Here is a 24,944-nt window from a genome sequence, read left to right on the forward strand (position 1 = left end):
TGTAGGAGAGTCTTGTGGATCTTAGGAATGGTATAGATGATAGGGCACACTGGAAAGTCAACAGTCAAGAATTCGTATGTGCGTTTGTCGATATGTGATGATTGGAACCCTAGGTGTAGTAAGTCGTCCACCTTAGTTTTTATGTTAGGGATGGGGTTGCCCTGGAGACAGGTATAGGTAATTTCATCGGTCAACTGTCTGACTATTTCTGAGTTGTAATCATCCCAATCCTGCACCACCACTGCACCACCCTTATCGGCTGGCCTAATAACAATGCTGGTATCTTTCTTTAACGCAGTTAGGGCCTTACGTTCTGCGCTAGATAGGTTGTCAAAGCGTTTTTTAGGGGTGAGTGTAAGTGCTTCGTGTTCAACAAGTCAGGTAAAGGTCTTGATGCTAGGGTTAGAGGAGGTCGGATCGAATGTGGATGGCCTATGGAGATGTGTGCCATCTCTCTCAAGATCTGTAGGGAAAAATTCCCGTAGTCTGAGTTTGCGGCCAAATTTATATATATCGACACTGGCTGTGAGGAGTCGTGGGGACAAATGACAGGCCTCTGGAGAGGAGTTTTAGTGTGGCCTCATCCAGGGACTTACTAGATAGATTGAAAACGAGTTCAGGTTCTTGTCTCTGCATTTGCGCCATGTGTCTCCCCTTCCTTGGATGCGGCCTCCGTGGTTTGCGGCTGGCGGTCGGCTGGTTGTGGTCGTGCGATCTAAAAAAGTTCCTTGTGGTGGGCGGCTATCTGAGGATTCTGTCTCTGAAGCCGATGCGGAGGAGGCTGTTTCATAAGAATTAGGCTGTCTACGCCCTGGTTTACGTGTTCTATAGGGCCTTTGGGGTCTACTGGATCTGGAATCACCAATCAGCCACCTGTACACCGTATGATTTTGGTAATCAGAGGTAACAGTAGAGAGTTTACTGCGTTTGAAAGCAGTAATCTCTTTTTTTATAGGTATCTACCTGGGTCTGCAATTTGTCGATCAAATTGTTGGTCCTGTCGTTCCTAATGGTGGCCAAATGTGTCTCGTTGAAAATATTAATCTGAGCCTTAACTTTCTTCAACTCGATACCGACCTCCTCTATAACCAAAAGCATCAAGTCTAGGGAGCACTTATTCAGGACACCACACCACCGACTGCAGAAAGTGGGATTGTTTCTACCTAATGTCGGTATGTTATTGACCCTAAAGCCCCTGGGTATCTGTTTCTTCCTATGTTGTCAAATCATAAATGCTCTTTAAGTGTCGGACTACATGTCATTGTGCACCCCTGGTGTGGAGCAGAATGCTCAAAGTGACCTGGAGCCCAAGGGGGAACTACTATTAGTTGCGCCCTCGCATCGGAGCCAGGTGATTTCTCGATGACAATCTACTCGCACAGGCTGAACATGGTGTGACTGATTTCCCTCACGGACGATGATGCAGACAAAGTCTTATTTGACCAACTAGATTTTGACACACTCCCAGCTGAGACTGAGACTGATTTATATCATCAACTCCTCAGGCTTAGGAGAAGGGAAATAGACCTTACCCTACACGGACAGTTCCTGTCCGAATATCATAGGAACCTTGTTCAGCAGCTGGAAGTGAGATTTCTGGAGCTCATCATATCTGTGCTTAAGATCCCCAACATCCTGAAAAGTCTCCCCCAGCCTTTGTTCATTTGTAAAAACAGTCTTAGATAACTGCTTGATTTGGGATTTTAGGTCTTTTACTGCCTGCTGCATTTTAGCAGCATGTGCATCCATGATAGGCTCCATGGCATCCCTAACAGCTCTCACTACATCAGCATAAGTCACTGGAGAGGCAGGGGAACAGTCAGGCTCACCTGAGGGAGAAATGTGTTTTGCAGAAGCCTGTTTAATACTGCCAGCAGCCTGCAGACTCGTTTGTGAGCTAGGTGCGATGGCCATCTTGGATTCCCCCGGCCGTTTTTCAGACCTCGATCTCTGGGCTTTAGGGGGCATGGGGGATGACAGAAACCTTTCCATCCAGTCCCCAGCACTTTCCCACAGGTAGTGTGCGCCAGGTGCGGAGAAAAGCCGCGAACGGGAGGCGCTGTGTGCTCCGGTTACCGAGGGTGCAGGAGAGCTGCAGCAATCAGCTTCTTCTCACATGGGCGCCGGAACCGGAAGTCTAGAAGAGCTTCTTAAAGAAGAAGTAACAGGTCTGTGAGAGCCAGAAATCTTGCCGATTGTTAGGTGTCCAAATATTTATTTTCCAGACGAATATATAAGTAAATTGTATAAAAATCATACAATGTGATTTCCTGGTTTTTTTTTCAGATTCTGTCTCTCACAGTTGAAGTGTACCTATGATGGAAATTACAGACCTCTCTCATCTTTTTAAGTGGGTCAACTTGCACAATCGGTGGCTGTCCAAATACTTTTTTGCCCCACTGTATATATGTCTATCTTGCCTCCGGGCAACTGGCATAAACTTACGCCACTAAACGTCAAAATGTACAGTATGACATCACATAGGGGTGGAGCAGTGTAGTAGAATCTTTTTTGGTAGGGAGGGTCCCTGTCTATTTTGTCAGTCTTGGGCCCCATAATTTCTAATGGCAGCCCTGTGAATTGGTACTAAACCATTACTTCAGCAGGTGCATTATAATATGAACTGCGTAACTCAATACAGGTTGAACCCAATGGGATTTTTGCCTCTTTTCAACCTCACTAACTATGTAACTATGATGTGATATGATGATTATTTAGGCCACGCAGCAGAAGGTGGCTCAATTAATTTAAGATGTAATCTCTTTTTTTTTTTTTTACCAATGTGGGGGCTATTAATGTAATGTGGGTTGGATGGGTGTAGTAATATATTGTAGTGGTTAATAATGCAACATTGAGTCTCTGTATTAAATGTGAATGTTAATACTTTAATAACAGTGCTAGGTGGGGTTAGGAGCCTTATACAGGTTGAGTATCCCTTATCCAAAATGCTTGGGACCAGAGGAATTTTGGATATGGGATTTTTCCGTATTTTGGAATAATTGCATACCATAATGAGATATCATGGTGATGGGACCTAAATCTAAGCACAGAATGCATTTATGTTACATATACACCTTATATACACAGCCTGAAGGTCATTTTAGCCAATATTTTTTATATCTTTGTGCATTAAACAAAGTGTGTGTACATTCACACAATTCATTTATGTTTCATATACACCTTATATACACAGTCTGAAGGTCATTTAATACAATATTTTGAATAACTTTGTGTATTAAACAAAGTTTGTGTACATTGAGCCATCAAAAAACAAAGGTTTCACTATCTCACTCTCGCTCAAAAGAGTCCGTATTTTGGAATACTCCGTATTTCGGAATATTTGGATATGGGATACTCAACCTGTATAGTTATATGGCGGGATGCATGAAGCATCGCATTTTGTGTACGATGCATCCCACCGGCCATCGCAAGCATAGCAGCATTTAAAACTGAGTCCAAGATAACTCCAAAAAGGTTCTCCTATAAACTGATTGCCTCCCCATCTGTAACCTCAATTCCATCCTCCTGGGAACTGTTGACCTGGTGCCACCTTACTTCCACAAGATCCTTGATGCAGTTCTTGTCTGCCTTATGCATCACACTGTGCTACTATCCAAAAAATGTGTCCTCATGTTGCAGTGTAAGGGCGAAAAGAACAAGCAGCGCACTTTGAATGTGACACATCCCGCCACTCACCGCATGCATAGCCGCATCAATAAGGCCGGTAATATGGAAATCTGAATTAACCCAATAATAATCAGGCTTACAAAATAATGTTTGAAGTGCAAAAGTCACTCATTTTATTTAAAGAAATGCAATTGATACATCATGCGACATGAGAAAAGTTCTAGCATCAAGAACTGACCCTTAATATTGTTTAGACACTCATTCTTATACTATCAGATGCTAGGCGGATAAAACTTTACCAACAAAGCAGGTCACACAATATAAGATACACAGTAAGATACATGGTACATGGAATATGGCCAAAAGCTCAAGGCTGGAGCTTGGAGAGGTGTCTCAAAGGGGATCCGGTCTGAAGATCGACAGTGTCTAGTTCAACAATGTTTAGGTCGACCACTATAGGTCGAAAGTCACTAGGTCTACAGGGTCAGAAGGTCGACATGTTCTAGGTCGACAGGTCAAAAGGTCGACATGAGTTTTTCACTTTTTTTTTTTACTTTTTCATACTTAACGATCCACGTGGACTACGAATGGAACAGTAATCTGTGCCGAGCAAAGCGGTAGCGGAGCGAGGCACCTTGCCCGAAGCATGGCGAGCGAAGCGAGCCATGCGAGGGGACATGGTCCACTAATTGGGGTTCTAGGTCACTCTACGAAGAAAACGACACAAAAAAACCACATAGAAAACTCATGTCGACCTTTTGACCTGTCAACCTAGAACATGTCGACCTTCTGACCCTGTCGACCTAGTGACTATCGACCTATAGTGGTCGACCTAAATATTGTCGACCTAGACACTGTCGATCTAATGATCCACACCCGTCTCAAAGTTCAAAGGCAAATGCAGGGGTGGGAAACCCCCCTCCTCTTGGCCAGTGGCTCAGATCATGACAACAATAACATTAATATATGCAGTATATAAAATATATACAGTAGCTCCTTGTAGGCCTGACACTCCACTCACAGAGGGTAATAGTTTAATGGCTGTGGTGCCCTCCTAGAGCATGGTGACTTCAATACATGGCAATACATGGCAAATGAAGAGGCGGCACTCAGCAGGCTTTTTAGTGATATTTGAAAAATGTCCTTTAATCCTACGTACGTTTCAGGGTTTCGTGCTGTCCCTGGGGTGTGGTTCATCAAATCGACAGTGTCTAGGTCGACAATGTTTAGGTCGACCACTATAGGTCGACAGTCACTAGGTCGACATGGATGGAAGGTCGACAGGGTTTCTAGGTCGACATGTGCTAGGTCGACAGGTCTAAAGGTCGACATGAGGATTTCTTTTTTTTTGTGTCATTTTCTTCGTAGAGTGACCGGGATCCCAAATTAGTGCACCGCGTCCCCTCGCATGGCTCGCTTCGCTCGCCATGCTTCGGGCATGGTGCCTTCGCTCCGCTGCCGCTTCGCTCGGCACACTTTACCGTTCCAATCATAGTCCACGTGGATCGTTAAGTATGAAAAAATTCAAAAAAAGAAAAAAAATGTAAAAAACTCATGTCGACCTTTAGACCTGTCGACCTAGCACATGTCGACCTAGAAACCCTGTTGACCTTCCATCCATGTCGACCTAGTGACTGTCGACCTATAGTGGTCGACCTAAACATTGTCGACCTAGACACTGACGATCTTCAGACCGGATCCTCTGTCCCTGACATCAGGGGAAACCACGAAATGTACGTAGGATTAAAGGACGTTTTCATTTGCCATGTATATAAAATATACAGTATATAACATAGTATAAAATAGATAACATGCAGTTTTAGGTACAGAGCGGGGGGGTAAGGGCGAGTTTAGGTTTAGGGTGTTGGAAGGGAGGGTTAGAGGGCCATGGGGGAAGGAAAATATACTTACCTTCCCCCTGTCGGATGCCGCTGTCTGTATTCTAACCGCCGGTATCCAGACCATCGGCATTTAGATCCCAACCCCTTAGAAAGTGCACTTCTGTCTCCTACTGGTTCTCTTATATTTATGTATTTATTATGAGATAAATGATTTAACCTTTTCCTAATCACTTATTTTATTTAGATTAGTTTAATAAGTTTGATACAGCCTATACTATAGACCATTTATAGCATTAAACATTAATACTGTATTCCATACATGATATACAGTGTATAAATAATGTGTACATTAATGTCCAGGGACGTTACAAGGTTCTTTTATTGCTCCCTCAGACTTCCACACTAGCTTTGAAGTTCCGCAGAGTGGGAGATTGCGGCAGGGCCGTCTTAACAGCAGTGTAGGCCCCTGGGCACAGCAATGCACTGGACCCCCTACCCATCCTCCAGCAGTAGGGGTGGGGGGTGCTATCAGCGGCAGGTTTGATGTCCCGCGGGCGGTAGGGGGTGTTCTATCTTCTGCTCAGCATGTAGGACCTGGAACAGTAATTTCTGCTAATAATTACTCATTTACTGCACAGATGGGGCTAAACTGTAGAAGGGGGCATTGGGCTGAATGAAGGGGCCCTGTTACATGACTTCCAGAGTGTTAGGGGGTGTTTAATACGTAGGGGAGGGGTGGATAGTGGAGTGGGCTTAATATTTATCATTTTCCGGTGGGAGGGCAGCTTGCTTGACTGCAGATATCTCAAGTTGCTGAAAATATATTTCTTAGCTTTGAATGGGATAAAAAAACTAGAGTGTCCCACCTTTCAGAAGGTTCTAGGGACTTGGGGATCAGAGTTCAGGAGCCAAAGCAATTCACCAACGAAAATCTAAAACTGCATATTAGACGTGTGGAGCTGGAGCAGGGACCAGCTGCTTGAAGGCTGATATCTCTGGTTCTGGGCATAGTAGAGACAATCTGCCAGTGTCCACCAAAAGGGGAGAGTCACAGCTTTTGGCTTCTACCCTCACAAATACTCTAAGTCAGACAAAACTTAAGATATTAGGCTGGGAAGTGCAATTAACAGGGGACCACTGCTTTCAAGTCAGATATCTCTGGTTCCCCAGGGCCGATTTTCAAAAATCTGGTACCCCTGGAAAGAGGGGACCCTCAGCTGTCAGCCTAGGGCCCTTGTCCTCCTAGGGCCCTTGGGCAAGAGCCCATTGAGCCCATACGAAAAGACGGCCCTGGATTGCGGACTGCATTTGGAAACCCCCCATTAGAAATCCAGCACTTGCCCCTGAAGTTTACTTATTGCATATTTCAGTTTGCCACCGCAGGAGGCAGCGAGCTGAAGTGTGTCCCCCCACGGCTATTTGTGCCCGAATGTAGCAACAATTGAATTGCTCCATCGGGCACCATCTAGTGGCAGCCCCAGAGTAGAACAATTGAATCGCCTCCCGGTTTGTCCAAAGTTGTTGGTTTTTTGCGTGATAACTGCAACACAAATTTTGGAGGCGTAAAAAGAAAAGTTGAAAACCGAGCTCTCTACAGCCCTGGATACACAATACTGATATTACATGTCCCGAAATGGAAACATCAGCTACAAAAATGAATGAAATATTTGGCAGCACAGTAGTAAATATAGATGAACTGTTTGATGAAGTAATTCTTGCCAAGACATTTTATTCTTCAAAGTGCGACATTTGGAAAGTAACTAAGAAAAATGGGTTCAGCTGTTTCATTACTATATTTTAAGGACCAGGACATTTCTCTGTCTAACCTCAGCCGTGTCTTGGAGTATGCGTTTTGTCTTATGCTTCTGTCGAAAGGTTATTCTTACTGATGAACAATGTATGGTCTCAGGAAAGAGGTAGGATGGTTGAATCTACAGTGAAAGGGCATTGCTGCAACTATAGGGGGCGGGCTAAGGGGGCATGTGAACTGGGCGCTAAGTTAAAGGGGGCGCCAGGACAGTCACTTTAACACCCTAAAACCCCCTCTTCCTCTGCGGCTGCGGTTGCAAGGAGCCGGACACACTGCAAGGAATAAACTGAAAGTAAACTACAGCCCTTGCAAGTGCTGCTGGGAACTGTAGTTTATTTTCAGTTTCTTCACTGCAATGTGCCCGGCTCCTTGCAACTGCAGCCGCAAAGGGAGGGGGTGTCAGGGGGAGCCCTATTAAGAGGGATCACAGGGGACAAGTTACCTCAGACCCCCAAGTCTTTCATCAGCCATGTCGTCACAGTGCAGCCGGAGGTGCAGTGCGAAAAGAGTGTTAATGCCTATTATATATCCTATATTAAACACTCTAAAAGGTTAATGAACACAGTACGCAATTGGCGTATGGAATACCGTAAGAGTACGCACGTAGCGTACAAACGCGTAGCCGTGGACGAGACGCACGAGTGGCACGTTCGCTCACGGCTTAAAGCGTAAGGGCAAGCACGCTATAGGCTGCCGACTAACGTAATGATACGCTATCAGCGTAGCGGACGCTCGAGACCACGAGGAGATCACGAGCGGCGCTGACGCTCACAGAGTTAAACCTTTATAACAGTATCATAAACAATGTACTTCAATTGTAAACCTTTGTGCAGTGATAAGGTGTAAATGCAACACAGTGTAACCTTGTTAGTTTAAAGGCTGTATGAGCGATTCTTACGCACTGAGAACCCTTTAGCAATATAATAAACACGCAAATACCGGTCTAAGGGTCTAACACCTTTTAAGGAAATGAATGAACGTTCAATCGCAAAAGAATACACAATACAAGTTATACACTACCAAACTAACATAAAATACCTAACAGAGTTACTGCACGTTAAAATACAACTAAGACACAATTACATTTAAAGGGGGGAAGGAGAGAGAGAATGGCTTACAACAAAATAGGAGATAAATATGGTTGCAGAGAACTTACGCACAAAGGGAACAATCGCATGCGCCTTCCTGGATATCCAGCTCCCGATTATCAGTGATGAGAACCGTTGAGAAGAGTAGAGAGCTGGCCCAGGTCGGCTTGTCTTTATATACACTTACACATAGTACAATACAATGGTCCCTACATTCTTATTGTTCATTGGACACAGGAATCCGTCTCCGCATCATAACAAAAGGTCATAGGTTGGTTCATACAGGTGGGCTGTGACTATTTCAAACTGCTCAGGTGGGAGGGAAACTGGGTTTCCCGCCGCATGGATAATAAAGTGCAAATATAGTAAATGTCCATAAACTTCTTATGTCCATAACTATACGCACGAGCGAGTAATCTGCTTCAAACCAACACCGGAATATTGCTAATTATATTCTCTTCCGATGGATACTAAACACCACTGTGTAACCCCTGTCTGACCCTTCGTATCAAACAAAGAGGAATCTCTCTGTCCCTGAACATGCTATATTAACTAAACTTTCAGATTCTATCAAAGGGACCATAATCTACAAAATACATTATATGACTAAAATATGTTACGATTGAGTCGCCCGCTAGACGAACACAAACTCTACCGTAAATGCGCATACCGCGCGCCTGCGAGTGCACGCGACCGCGAGTATACGCACACACGGGAGGGCTCATGCACGTGCAGCGGGCACACGCATGAGGTGCATATATGGCAATGTGCAGCGTGATATTTTTCTGACTTTGACAGTCCACCCTTTGGCAGTCACCAATAACTGCCACTTCCTAAAACAGTTCAAAAAGAGAAAAATATATGTCATGTATAATACATTTCTATGATTGGGTAGGGGAGGAGAGGAGAAGGTAGGAAAAAGGGTATGACCTAGTGAGATAGCAGAAGCATGTGTGTATGAATCCATGTTTGGGGGGTCATGTATCATCGTGCCGTACGTGTCTTAAATCAAGCTTCGAGGTATTGCGAAGTATACATTTGAATTCCTTCTTATCCCGTGGTACGGGTCTGTGGATGGGCTGTCAAACTTTACCGAGCTCTTTTCGGCTTTTGGTTGCAACAAAATGGGGGAGCACATTTTAGTTGATGATACATGAATAGGGGGATATGTGAGTGCTGATATCTGTGCCTATATTCCCTATCGACTATGTGTGTTATTACCTGAAGGTTGTAGAGATGAAGATAAAGAGCAATTATGGTAAATGCAGTCATAAACTATGTGAGTTTAATGTACATTTGCCGATTGAGGTCTTGTCTTGTGTCTTGTCTTGTCTCGATGTACATGTTGACTGTAGTCTCCCGATGCTTTTGCTATAAACGGTGTGCAAAAAGCTTTTTCAATGTCCATAGACTTACAAAAAGTGTTGGGCTAGCGTAAAATTAAAGTCACTAGGGATATGGGGGTCTATGGCATAGTCCATCAGTCGTCTGTGTAAAAGGTTGTCAAATTCTTCTTCCAAGCGGATGTCTTTGTACCTTGGAGGAAAACAAAGGAGAAACGGGTGAAAGAAACGGACCGTGGAATCACATTTTCATCACAACATTGTCTCTATCGTTGGGTCATAAACCAAATCAGTCGTTGTTATTACAGTATCTTCACTTCTTAAACTCATCACTCGGGCGCTACGTTTACACTTTGTTAAAACCCGAACGCATCTAAATATCAGACCGACCAATATGATGACACCCAGAATACACAAAAGAAATTTCCCTACATCCATGATAATTCCTTGAGTCCATTCTCCTAAACCAGAGAACCAATTTCGTGGGTTCAACCATGACACCCAACCGGTCAGCTCATTACCCACAGCGGCAAGGGTGAGATTGTGTTTCCTTCGGAACTCCCACTTTAATTGGAGAATGTCGTCCATCTTTTGGTCTATGACCTCGACCGGGTCCTCGGTGCTATTTGTAATATACGTGCAGCACTTTATTCCATACTGAGTCGCTAGGGTAACACAATACCCGCCTGTCACAGCTGTGAGATAATTGAGAATCATCCTATGCTGAACCAGTTCTGTTTTATAAACTTGGAGCTCCCTTCCGGTATACCTGAATGTGTCATCATACATTTCAGTGATATTGTCTAATAAATTTGCAAGCGCAGATATATATTTATAATTTATCACTCCTCTGGCGGTACGAGTGATATCTAACGCGATTAGGAATTGAATCCCGGTGGATTCATGGATCAGGTCAGAGGCCGGATGCTCTGTTCTTTCTATTAGGTGCCGTTTAACGATGTGCTCGTAATGAGTGTGAGTATAAGGAGCTTGGGCACTGCGGTGAATATCCTTCATTTTAGTGTGGGATACAGTCATTGCCTCAGGCAGTACTTTTCCAATATAACATAACCCTTCTGAGTTTGGGGCAAGCCACTTATACGCCTTCCTCCCGCATATGAAGTATGCATCATCGGGGAGAACATATGGGACGGAGTAGGACATTACCATATTACACATTTTCCATATGAAATCTCCTAACCCTAATTCTCCCATCTGTTTAGTACACGTATCAGTTTGTACGATATGTGCACAGTATCCTGGTGATACTTCTCCAACTCTCATGATCCTACTTCCTAGGGTATACCTATATCGGAAATATTTTCCACTACCGGCTATGTGGCGTATAAGTTCTGTATCTGTAGGCATTCTATCGGCTCTGTATGAAAAGGTCATGGTTTGGTTATTCCATGACACTTCCCAATTTCCCGGCTTTCGGGGATTGGAAATGTTAAAACATACTAGGGATCTATCCACATGATATTGGTGGAGCTTCAAACTAGGAGGACTGGAGATATTAAACCTCCTGTCCACCGGCCTCCCACCACTTAGCTCAAGTACCTCCCCTATAGTTAAAGGGAATGGTACTAACCCTGATTTGCTATGGCCTTGAGGTACTTGAGAGCATACCCAACAATCTGTCTGATTTAACACTTTACCCATTAAGGAGTGATAGTCACTCAATGGATGCCGGTCCATGTGGATATTAAAACTGGATTGGCATTTCTTGATACACCCATCCTCAACTACACTGTCACAGAGTCTACAGATACAGTTCTCTTCAGCTAACAATCCTTCACAATTCCTTCTATTGTCAATGCTACCAGATCGTTTTCTGATACTCGCCTTTACTCGGTGATTATGTTGTTCTTGGAAATTTACGCCTCCATCTCTGTCATCAGAACCCATTCCAGAACCTCTCTCGACCTCCATGGTACTCTCGCCGGAACAGACTGCTCTGGTCAACATCATGGTCAACAGGAAAATCCGGATCACAGTCTCTTGGGGCAAGTCCATCTTATAGGAGGAAATGGAGAAGAATGAGAAGGGGGAAAGAAACAATTGAGGGAGATGGGATGGGAAGTGGAGAAAAACAATAAAAGGGAACAGGGAATCGACAACTGCCTCCGATCTTATTATTCTCAATGCTCAGGTGCCGTCTCAGTCCTCCTGAAACAGACACTCCAGTGATACAACTTCCTCTACCGTCTGTTCTTTATCACGGGACCTCTCTGGATCAGCAACCTTCTTACAATGGGACGAATGAACCCAAGTCTCTCTCTCGGCAACCTTCAATGCTGTCGTGCTAATCAATAAGACTTGGTATGGTCCTTCCCATCTGTCAATAAGGCAACCTGAGCGTAGAAAATTCCGTATCATTACATAATCCCCAGGTTCAATGTCATGACAATTACTATCTGGCAGATCAGGAATCACCAACTTCAAATTGTCATTCTGATTTCTTAGCTGTTTACTCATCTTAACCAAATACTTTACAGTCACTTCATTGTTACACTTCAAATCATCCTGGGGGTTAATCATGACATGCGGTTGTCGACCAAACAGAATTTCAAAAGGGGACAGATTAAGAGGGGACCTGGGAGTGGTTCTGATGCTGTATATTACAAGGGGCAAAGCTTCTGGCCATGTCAATCCTGTTTCCGCCATAACTTTGCTCAATTTATTTTTAATAGTGCTGTTCACTCTTTCTACTTTTGCACTCGCCTGGGGGCGGTACGGAGTGTGCAGCTTACTATCAATTCCCATCAATTTACACATTCCTTGAAAGACATCACCTGTAAAATGGGTACCCCTATCACTTTCAATTATTCTAGGGATACCGTATCTACACACAAATTCCTGTACAATTTTCTTAGCAGTAAACATTGCGGTATTTGTGGCCGCAGGAAATGCTTCGACCCAATTTGAAAACACATCTATACACACTAGTACATACTTCAAATTTCGACAAGGGGGTAATTGTATGAAATCAATTTGTATTACCTGAAAAGGGCCGCCTGTAGGTGGGATATGAGATGGTTCTGTTAGTATTGCCTTTCCGATATTCTTCCTCAAGCAGGTGAGGCAAGTCATTGCCCTCTTTCCCGCATGGGAAGAAAATCCTGGGGCGCACCAATATGCTCTTACCAACTTGCACATCCCTTCCTTGCCTAGATGAGTCAGCCCATGTGCTGCTTCCGCTAAACTTGGAAGGTATGCTCTGGGTGCCACTGGTTTACCCTGTCCATCTGTCCAGAGTCCTGAGGACTCCTGGCCATATCCTTTTGCCCTCCAAACTGCCTTTTCCTGTGTGGAACACAAATTTTGCATTTCACACAATTTCTGTGTGTTGACGGTATTAAATACCATCAGTTGTGTGGTGTCTGTCTGTCTGGGGGTACCAGCTGCTAACTTAGCAGCTTCGTCTGCTCGGCTGTTACCAAGTGATACCGGGTCTTGGCTATATGTATGTGCTTTACACTTGATAACAGCCACTCTGTCAGGTTCCTGTATCGCTGTTAGAAGCCTTTTGATGTGGGCTGCATGCGCTACCGGTGTACCAGCTGCCGTCATGAAATTTCTGAGGCGCCATAGGGCTCCGAAATCATGGACTACCCCGAAGGCGTATCTAGAGTCGGTATAGATATTGGCTGTTTTGCCCTTAGCCAATTCACATGCTCTGGTTAGGGCAACCAGTTCAGCAACCTGGGCTGAGTGTGGTGGGCCTAGCGGTTCTGCTTCTATGGTGCCTTGGTCATCTACGACTGCGTATCCAGTACACAAGTCTCCCGAGTCCGTCTGTCTGTGACAACTACCGTCAGTGTAGAAAGTAAGATCTACATCTTCCAGTGGGTTGTCACTGATGTCAGGCCTTGCCGTGAAATTTTGGGTCAAATATTCCATACAATCATGTGAGTCAGTGTCTGTACTAAATTCTCCTTCACCATCCCTCTCATCCCCCACCCTTTGTGCCTGTCCAGGCACACCTGGGAGATACGTTGCTGGGTTTAGTGCACTGCATCTCTTTATGGTGATGTTTACAGGGGCCATTAGTGCTAATTCCCACCTTGTAAACCGTGCGGATGAGACATGTCTGGTTTGGGCAGAATTTAGTAAGGCTGACACTGCATGAGGTGTATGGATTGTGAGGTTGTGTCCTAGCACTACATCTTCGCTTTTTATTTGCAGCGACACTTCGCAAGCATGTGGGGAGGGATCGCGCTACCGTATCTAGCTGAGCGCTGTAGTATGCTACCGGCCTGCTGGCATCACCGTGCTTTTGGGTTAGGACGCCTGCCGCACAACCAGCACTTTCTGTTCCGTACAGCTCAAAGGGTTTCCCATAGTCTGGCATACCTAATGCTGGTGCCTGCGTTAGGCACTGTTTAAGTCTCTCAAATGCTGTCTCAGACTCGTCTGTATGCGAAATCTGATCAGGTTTGTTTGATGAGACCATCTCCTGCAAAGGTAATGCTAGAATGGAAAAACCTGGGATCCAGTTACGGCAATACCCACACATTCCTAGAAACGTTCTGATCTGTTGCTGGGTTTGTGGCAGAGTCATGTCTCGAATTGCTTGAATTCTATCAGCGGTCAGGTGTCTCAGTCCTTGTGTCAGACAGTGTCCCAGATATTTTACTTTAGTCTGGCATAATTGCAACTTGTCTTTGGAAACCTTGTGTCCTGTGTCTGAAAGATGAAACAGAAGCTGTTTCGTATCTTTCAGGGACGCTTCCAGTGAATCTGAACATAGTAGTAAATCATCCACATATTGGATCAATACTGATCCACTTTCTGGTTGAAAAGACTGTAAACAATCATGCAAAGCCTGTGAAAATATACTTGGACTGTCTATGAAACCTTGTGGTAATCGGGTCCATGTGTATTGGACTCCTCTGTATGTGAATGCAAACAAATATTGGCTGTCAGGGTGCAGAGGTACCGAGAAGAAGGCGGAGCAGAGGTCAATAACAGTGAAAAATTTCGCAGTGGGAGGGATTTGCATAAGGATGACAGCTGGATTTGGCACTACGGGGAACTGACTCTCAACTATTTTGTTAATCCCCCTTAGATCCTGCACTAGCCTGTAACCCCTCCCCCACTCTTTTTCACAGGGAAGATGGGACTATTGGCAGTGCTGGATGTTCTTACCAGAATGCCCTGTTGTAGCAAGCGCTCTATTACGGGGTATACTCCTAACTCTCGGGTTCACTTCCAAGACTTGCAATCAATTTCACTGGCTGCAGATTACAGGTGTGGCCACACCCCTATTGGGTATGGTGACCTCCCTGAATCGCGCTGGCAGCAATTACTTGTGGTGGGGGTAGATGGAAACTATCAGAGATTTGCCAGTCTCTTCTTGGGGGATACCTTTTTGTTTCCCCTGCATGTGGCTCATAGCTCCGCCCCTTTGGTCCTTGATCCCAATGTTGTTGATCAGGTCGTTGTCTATAGGGTTGATATGAATTTTGTATTTGTCTTGCTTTACAATCACGTGACATGTGTCCCTCTCTGTGACAACTATAACATTTTATACCTCTTGACTTACCCACAGGGGTCACAGTTCTGGGCTGAGGTGGCCGGGTAGTGAGGGCCTGTATGCTTACAGCCATTAACTTATCACTCTGTGACTCCCTGTGTCTGATGATATTTCGATCATGCCCAGCAGCAGCCTCTCCCAATGCATCCACCGACATACCTCTCCAATCAGGCCTAGTGGTTTGTATTCTATTCCTTAAAACCTCCTTTAGACCGTCCATTAATACTGCAACAGCTACTTCCCTGTGGTGTACATTTGTTTTAATGTCATCTATACCAGTGTACCTAGCCATATCCTGCAGAGCCCGGTGAAAATACTCTGGTGTGGATTCACCTTCTTTTTGTTTTATTGTAAAGATTTTATTCCACTTTACTACTGCAGGAAAATATACCCCTAACTGTAAGTTGATTCTCTTTACATTATCCTGATTATACTCGTCTGTTAGTGGTACCTCCTCATCTAACTTGCAATCAGCGATAAACTTTAACGGATCAACACTGGGGGGTAAACATGCCCTTAAAACTGTCCTCCAATCTTTGTTATTTGGCTCTGCAGAATTTCCTAGCTCCCTAATATACTTTTGACATGCAACTAAGTCTTTCCTAGGATCAGGGAATTCAGACATCATTGATCTTAATTCTGCTCGGGAAAAGGGACAGTGCATGGCGATGTTCCTGACAGGAGTTGCCCCCGAAGTGTCAGTTTTCCCATTTGGCACTGCTATTACCCTAACAGGATTAAGTCCAACAACATCATTCTGAGTAGATTCTACTAGAGATGAGCGGGTTCGGTTTCTCTGAATCCGAACCCGCACGAACTTCATGTTTTTTTCACGGGTCCGAGCAGACTCGGATCCTCCCGCCTTGCTCGGTTAACCCGAGCGCGCCCGAACGTCATCATGACGCTGTCGGATTCTCGCGAGACTCGGATTCTATATAAGGAGCCGCGCGTCGCCGCCATTTTCACACGTGCATTGAGATTGATAGGGAGAGGATGTGGCTGGCGTCCTCTCCATTTAGATTAGGGTTGAGAGAGAGAGAGAGAGATTGACCTGAGGCTGTGATACTGTAGAAGAGAGTGCAGAGTTTAGTGACTGACGACCACAGTGACCACCAGACAGTGCAGTTGTTTGTTTTATTTAATATATCCGTTCTCTGCCTGAAAAAAACGATACACACAGTGACTCAGTCACATACCATATCTGTGTGCACTGCTCAGCCCAGTGTGCTGCATCAATGTATATATATATCTGACTGTGCTCAGCTCACACAGCTTATAATTGTGGGGGAGACTGGGGAGCACTGCAGTGCCAGTTATAGGTTATAGCAGGAGCCAGGAGTACATAATATTATATTAAAATTAAACAGTGCACACTTTTGCTGCAGGAGTGCCACTGCCAGTGTGACTAGTGACCAGTGACCTGACCACCAGTATATATAATATTAGTAGTATACTATCTCTTTATCAACCAGTCTATATTAGCAGCAGACACAGTACAGTGCGGTAGTTCACGGCTGTGGCTACCTCTGTGTCGGCACTCGGCAGCCCGTCCATAATTGTATATACCACCTAACCGTGGTTTTTTTTTCTTTCTTTATAGTCATACTAGTTACGAGTATACTATCTCTTTATCAACCAGTCTATATTAGCAGCAGACACAGTACAGTGCGGTAGTTCACGGCTGTGGCTACCTCTGTGTCGGCACTCGGCAGCCCGTCCATAATTGTATATACCACCTAACCGTGGTTTTTTTTTCTTTCTTTATACATACATACTAGTTACGAGTTTACTATCTCTTTATCAACCAGTCTATATTAGCAGCAGACACAGTACAGTGCGGTAGTTCACGGCTGTGGCTACCTCTGTGTCGGCACTCGGCAGCCCGTCCATAATTGTATATACCACCTAACCGTGGTTTTTTTTTCTTTCTTTATACATACATACTAGTTACGAGTATACTATCTCTTTATCAACCAGTCTATATATTAGCAGCAGACACAGTACAGTGCGGTAGTTCACGGCTGTGGCTACCTCTGTGTCGGCACTCGGCAGCCCGTCCATAATTGTATATACCACCTAACCGTGGTTTTTTTTCTTTCTTTATACATACATACTAGTTACGAGTATACTATCTCTTTATCAACCAGTCTATATATTAGCAGCAGACACAGTACAGTGCGGTAGTTCACGGCTGTGGCTACCTCTGTGTCGGCACTCGGCAGCCCGTCCATAATTGTATATACCACCTAACCGTGTTTTTTTTTTCTTTCTTTATACATACATACTAGTTACGAGTATACTATCTCTTTATCAACCAGTCTATATTAGCAGCAGACACAGTACAGTGCGGTAGTTCACGGCTGTGGCTACCTCTGTGTCGGCACTCGGCAGCCCGTCCATAATTGTATATACCACCTAACCGTGGTTTTTTTTTCTTTCTTTATACATACATACTAGTTACGAGTATACTATCTCTTTATCAACCAGTCTATATATTAGCAGCAGACACAGTACAGTGCGGTAGTTCACGGCTGTGGCTACCTCTGTGTCGGCACTCGGCAGCCCGTCCATAATTGTATATACCACCTAACCGTGGTTTTTTTTTCTTTCTTTATACATACATACTAGTTACGAGTATACTATCTCTTTATCAACCAGTCTATATATTAGCAGCAGACACAGTACAGTGCGGTAGTTCACGGCTGTGGCTACCTCTGTGTCGGCACTCGGCAGCCCGTCCATAATTGTATATACCACCTAACCGTGGTTTTTTTTTCTTTCTTTATACATACATACTAGTTACGAGTATACTATCTCTTTATCAACCAGTCTATATTAGCAGCAGACACAGTACAGTGCGGTAGTTCACGGCTGTGGCTACCTCTGTGTCGGCACTCGGCAGCCCGTCCATAATTGTATATACCACCTAACCGTGGTTTTTTTTTCTTTCTTTATACATACATACTAGTTACGAGTATACTATCTCTTTATCAACCAGTCTATATATTAGCAGCAGACACAGTACAGTGCGGTAGTTCACGGCTGTGGCTACCTCTGTGTCGGCACTCGGCAGCCCGTCCATAATTGTATATACCACCTAACCGTGGTTTTTTTCTTTCTTTATAGTCATACTAGTTACGAGTATACTATCTCTTTATCAACCAGTCTATATTAGCAGCAGACACAGTACAGTGCGGTAGTTCACGGCTGTGGCTACCTCTGTGTCGGCACTCGGCAGCCCGTCCATAATTGTATATACCACCTAACCGTGGTTTTTTTTTCTTTCTTTATACATACATACTAGTTACGAGTATACTATCTCTTTATCAACCAGTCTATATTAGCAGCAGACACAGTACAGTGCGGTAGTTCACGGCTGTGGCTACCTCTGTGTCGGCACTCGGCAGCCCGTCCATAATTGTATATACCACCTAACCGTGGTTTTTTTTTCTTTCTTTATACATACATACTAGTTACGAGTATACTATCTCTTTATCAACCAGTCTATATATTAGCAGCAGACACAGTACAGTGCGGTAGTTCACGGCTGTGGCTACCTCTGTGTCGGCACTCGGCAGCCCGTCCATAATTGTATATACCACCTAACCGTGGTTTTTTTTTCTTCTTTATACATACATACTACTACGACATCTCTTTATCAACCAGTCTATATTAGCAGCAGACACAGTACAGTACGGTAGTTCACGGCTGTGGCTACCTCTGTGTCTGCACTCGGCAGGCAGTCCGTCCATAATTGTATACCACCTAACCGTGGTTTTTTTTTCTTTCTTCTTTATACATACATAGTTACATAGACATCTCTTTATCAACCAGTCTATATTAGCAGCAGACACAGTACAGTACGGTAGTTCACGGCTGTGGCTACCTCTGTGTCTGCACTCGGCAGGCAGTCCATAATTGTATACTAGTATCCATCTCCATTGTTTACCTGAGGTGCCTTTTAGTTGTGCCTATTAAAATATGGAGAACAAAAATGTTGAGGTTCCAAAATTAGGGAAAGATCAAGATCCACTTCCACCTCGTGCTGAAGCTGCTGCCACTAGTCATGGCCGAGACGATGAAATGCCAGCAACGTCGTCTGCCAAGGCCGATGCCCAATGTCATAGTACAGAGCATGTCAAATCCAAAACACCAAATATCAGAAAAAAAAGGACTCCAAAACCTAAAATAAAATTGTCGGAGGAGAAGCGTAAACTTGCCAATATGCCATTTACGACACGGAGTGGCAAGGAACGGCTGAGGCCCTGGCCTATGTTCATGGCTAGTGGTTCAGCTTCACATGAGGATGGAAGCACTCAGCCTCTCGCTAGAAAAATGAAAAGACTCAAGCTGGCAAAAGCAGCACAGCAAAGAACTGTGCATTCTTCGAAATCCCAAATCCACAAGCAGAGTCCAATTGTGTCGGTTGCGATGCCTGACCTTCCCAACACTGGACGTGAAGAGCATGCGCCTTCCACCATTTGCACGCCCCCTGCAAGTGCTGGAAGGAGCACCCGCAGTCCAGTTCCTGATAGTCAGATTGAAGATGTCAGTGTTGAAGTACACCAGGATGAGGAGGATATGGGTGTTGCTGGCGCTGGGGAGGAAATTGACCAGGAGGATTCTGATGGTGAGGTGGTTTGTTTAAGTTAGGCACCCGGGGAGACACCTGTTGTCCGTGGGAGGAATATGGCCGTTGACATGCCAGGTGAAAATACCAAAAAAATCAGCTCTTCGGTGTGGAGGTATTTCACCAGAAATGCGGACAACAGGTGTCAAGCCGTGTGTTCCCTTTGTCAAGCTGTAATAAGTAGGGGTAAGGACGTTAACCACCTCGGAACATCCTCCCTTATACGTCACCTGCAGCGCATTCATAATAAGTCAGTGACAAGTTCAAAAACTTTGGGTGACAGCGGAAGCAGTCCACTGACCAGTAAATCCCTTCCTCTTGTAACCAAGCTCACGCAAACCACCCCACCAACTCCCTCAGTGTCAATTTCCTCCTTCCCCAGGAATGCCAATAGTCCTGCAGGCCATGTCACTGGCAATTCTGACGATTCCTCTCCTGCCTGGGATTCCTCCGATGCATCCTTGCGTGTAACGCCTACTGCTGCTGGCGCTGCTGTTGTTGCTGCTGGGAGTCGATGGTCATCCCAGAGGGGAAGTCGTAAGCCCACTTGTACTACTTCCAGTAAGCAATTGACTGTTCAACAGTCCTTTGCGAGGAAGATGAAATATCACAGCAGTCATTCTGCTGCAAAGCGGATAACTGAGGCCTTGACAACTATGTTGGTGTTAGACGTGCGTCCGGTATCCGCCGTTAGTTCACAGGGAACTAGACAATTTATTGAGGCAGTGTGCCCCCGTTACCAAATACCATCTAGGTTCCACTTCTCTAGGCAGGCGATACCGAGAATGTACACGGACGTCAGAAAAAGACTCACCAGTGTCCTAAAAAATGCAGTTGTACCCAATGTCCACTTAACCACGGACATGTGGACAAGTGGAGCAGGGCAGGGTCAGGACTATATGACTGTGACAGCCCACTGGGTAGATGTATGGACTCCCGCCGCAAGAACAGCAGCGGCGGCACCAGTAGCAGCATCTCGCAAACGCCAACTCTTTCCTAGGCAGGCTACGCTTTGTATCACCGCTTTCCAGAATACGCACACAGCTGAAAACCTCTTACGGCAACTGAGGAAGATCATCGCGGAATGGCTTACCCCAATTGGACTCTCCTGTGGATTTGTGGCATCGGACAACGCCAGCAATATTGTGTGTGCATTAAATATGGGCAAATTCCAGCACGTCCCATGTTTTGCACATACCTTGAATTTGGTGGTGCAGAATTTTTAAAAAAACGACAGGGGCGTGCAAGAGATGCTGTCGGTGGCCAGAAGAATTGCGGGACACTTTCGGCGTACAGGCACCACGTACAGAAGACTGGAGCACCACCAAAAACTACTGAACCTGCCCTGCCATCATCTGAAGCAAGAAGTGGTAACGAGGTGGAATTCAACCCTCTATATGCTTCAGAGGTTGGAGGAGCAGCAAAAGGCCATTCAAGCCTATACAATTGAGCACGATATAGTAGGTGGAATGCACCTGTCTCAGGCGCAGTGGAGAATGATTTCAACGTTGTGCAAGGTTCTGATGCCCTTTGAACTTGCCACACGTGAAGTCAGTTCAGACACTGCCAGCCTGAGTCAGGTCATTCCCCTCATCAGGCTTTTGCAGAAGAAGCTGGAGACATTGAAGGAGGAGCTAACACGGAGCGATTCCGCTAGGCATGTGGGACTTGTGGATGGAGCCCTTAATTCGCTTAACAAGGATTCACGGGTGGTCAATCTGTTGAAATCAGAGCACTACATTTTGGCCACCGTGCTCGATCCTAGATTTAAAGCCTACCTTGGATCTCTCTTTCCGGCAGACACAAGTCTGCTGGGGTTCAAAGACCTGCTGGTGACAAAATTGTCAAGTCAAGCGGAACGCGACCTGTCAACATCTCCTCCTTCACATTCTCCCGCAACTGGGGGTGCGAGGAAAAGGCTCAGAATTCCGAGCCCACCCGCTGGCGGTGATGCAGGGCAGTCTGGAGCGACTGCTGATGCTGACATCTGGTCCGGACTGAAGGACCTGACAACGATTACGGACATGTCGTCTACTGTCACTGCATATGATTCTCTCAACATTGATAGAATGGTGGAGGATTATATGAGTGACCGCATCCAAGTAGGCACGTCACACAGTCCGTACTTATACTGGCAGGAAAAAGAGGCAATTTGGAGGCCCTTGCACAAACTGGCTTTATTCTACCTAAGTTGCCCTCCCACAAGTGTGTACTCCGAAAGAGTATTTAGTGCCGCCGCTCACCTTGTCAGCAATCGGTGTACGAGGTTACATCCAGAAAATGTGGAGAAGATGATGTTCATTAAAATGAATTATAATCAATTCCTCCGCGGAGACATTGACCAGCAGCAATTGCCTCCACAAAGTACACAGGGAGCTGAGATGGTGGATTCCAGTGGGGACGAATTGATAATCTGTGAGGAGGGGGATGTACACGGTGATATATCGGAGGGTGATGATGAGGTGGACATCTTGCCTCTGTAGAGCCAGTTTGTGCAAGGAGAGATTAATTGCTTCTTTTTTGGGGGGGGTCCAAACCAACCCGTCATATCAGTCACAGTCGTGTGGCAGACCCTGTCACTGAAATGATGGGTTGGTTAAAGTGTGCATGTCCTGTTTTGTTTATACAACATAAGGGTGGGTGGGAGGGCCCAAGGACAATTCCATCTTGCACCTCTTTTTTCTTTTCTTTTTCTTTGCATCATGTGCTGATTGGGGAGGGTTTTTTGGAAGGGACATCCTGCGTGACACTGCAGTGCCACTCCTAAATGGGCCCGGTGTTTGTGTCGGCCACTAGGGTCGCTAATCTTACTCACACAGTCAGCTACCTCATTGCGCCTCTTTTTTTTCTTTGCGTCATGTGCTGTTTGGGGAGGGTTTTTTGGAAGGGACATCCTGCGTGACACTGCAGTGCCACTCCTAGATGGGCCCGGTGTTTGTGTCGGCCACTAGGGTCGCTAATCTTACTCACACAGCTACCTCATTGCGCCTCTTTTTTTCTTTGCGTCATGTGCTGTTTGGGGAGGGTTTTTTGGAAGGGACATCCTGCGTGACACTGCAGTGCCACTCCTAGATGGGCCCGGTGTTTGTGTCGGCCACTAGGGTCGCTAATCTTACTCACACAGCTACCTCATTGCGCCTCTTTTTTTCTTTGCGTCATGTGCTGTTTGGGGAGGGTTTTTTGGAAGGGCCATCCTGCGTGACACTGCAGTGCCACTCCTAGATGGGCCCGGTGTTTGTGTCGGCCACTAGGGTCGCTAATCTTACTCACACAGCTACCTCATTGCGCCTCTTTTTTTCTTTGCGTCATGTGCTGTTTGGGGAGGGTTTTTTGGAAGGGACATCCTGCGTGACACTGCAGTGCCACTCCTAGATGGGCACGGTGTTTGTGTCGGCCACTAGGGTCGCTTATCTTACTCACACAGCGACCTCGGTGCAAATTTTTCGGACTAAAAATAATATTGTGAGGTGTGAGGTATTCAGAATAGACTGAAAATGAGTGTAAATTATGGTTTTTGAGGTTAATAATACTTTGGGATCAAAATGACCCCCAAATTCTATGATTTAAGCTGTTTTTTAGTGTTTTTTGAAAAAAACACCCGAATCCAAAACACACCCGAATCCGACAAAAAAATTCGGTGAGGTTTTGCCAAAACGCGTTCGAACCCAAAACACGGCCGCGGAACCGAACCCAAAACCAAAACACAAAACCCGAAAAATTTCAGGCGCTCATCTCTAGATTCTACAACATGTGGTGAAATGGTTTCAGCATAGTGTATGGTGCCGTACTTACCAGTCGATACGACCTCACCTGTCCCTCCGCTAGGGGCCTTTGCTACTAATCTTACGGGTTGAGTCGTGCCTACTGCTGTTTCTGATATGGTGGCTGCTAGGGAGAGTGCTGATATTGTTGTGGGCTCATCCTCTTGGTCACAATCCTGGGGAAAGTTCAAAACAGGGTACAACTTGCACGGATTAGTGTTTGCATTAATTACTTTGGTTACATTATCCTTAACTTCTACACATTTAACATGACCCTGAGTGCCATTCTCTGCAACCAATTTCTCTCCAGGTATGTATGGTGGTGGGGGTGCAGTGGCTATCAGTTTCCTGATAGGGTTAGATCCAGTGGCTTGCGCCAACCCCCTTTGTATTTCACCTTCCTGTTGCCACAATGTTAAATAATCATAATGTCTAATACGCCTTTTTTGAAGATTTAATCAGGCAAACTCTTCTCCTTAAATTCTGTAACACTTCTGGGTTAAAACTACCTACCCGGGGAAACTTTTCCCCGTCATGCACAGTCATCCTTTCCCATTCATTGCACAACATTTCTGTGTGATGACCATATTTCTCACACATGATATACCTTGCCGACCCGATTGGTCGGTTTACCAAATCAACCTGAACCTGGGTTGATCGCCCCTTACCTGAACAACTGGCCCCCATCTCTGCAGGTGCTGCTTTCACTACCTCTGACTTCAAATCAGGGTCTTCGGCAACCCTTACAAAAACCAAGATGCTTGGGGTAAGGCTGCGGTGGGGGTTTTGCACCGAAGTCCGCCCACTTAACTCCCGTCCACGCTGGCCAATACGGCGACCAAAGTTCCCAGAGGTTCCGTACCCAACCTAGGGCACCTAAGTACGTCTACTTGCTCGGGCGTGTGGGAGTGTCTTACCCTCCCCAGCAAGTATCAGTCGCTGGAATGTCCCTGAGTGATCAGGCTACTTCCCTTAAAATAAAAAAATTACACAAATCACGTTAACAATGTGCAAGCAGCGTTCTTCTGAATTCAAGATACGCTGATGCACACAATCACATGCGGTACAATCGTATCTGCACACAAGCAACTAATCTTATGTGCGGAACGATCAGTGGAATCGAAAATTTCGGCTGCGAATTCCTTCAGCAATGAGCTTATTTGGCCTATATGGGTCTAGCACCAACCCTCTTCGGTTGTGCTTCTCTACTTCTAGTCTGCTGTACTTGAACCTCCTGGTCCTGTGACCTCCTGGTCTGTTATGTACAGCAGACTCTACTGCTCATAAATGTGTCGAGACTAACAA

This window comes from Pseudophryne corroboree, chromosome 6 (assembly GCF_028390025.1).
Source record: "Pseudophryne corroboree isolate aPseCor3 chromosome 6, aPseCor3.hap2, whole genome shotgun sequence".
Classification (NCBI taxonomy): Eukaryota; Metazoa; Chordata; class Amphibia; order Anura; family Myobatrachidae; genus Pseudophryne; species Pseudophryne corroboree.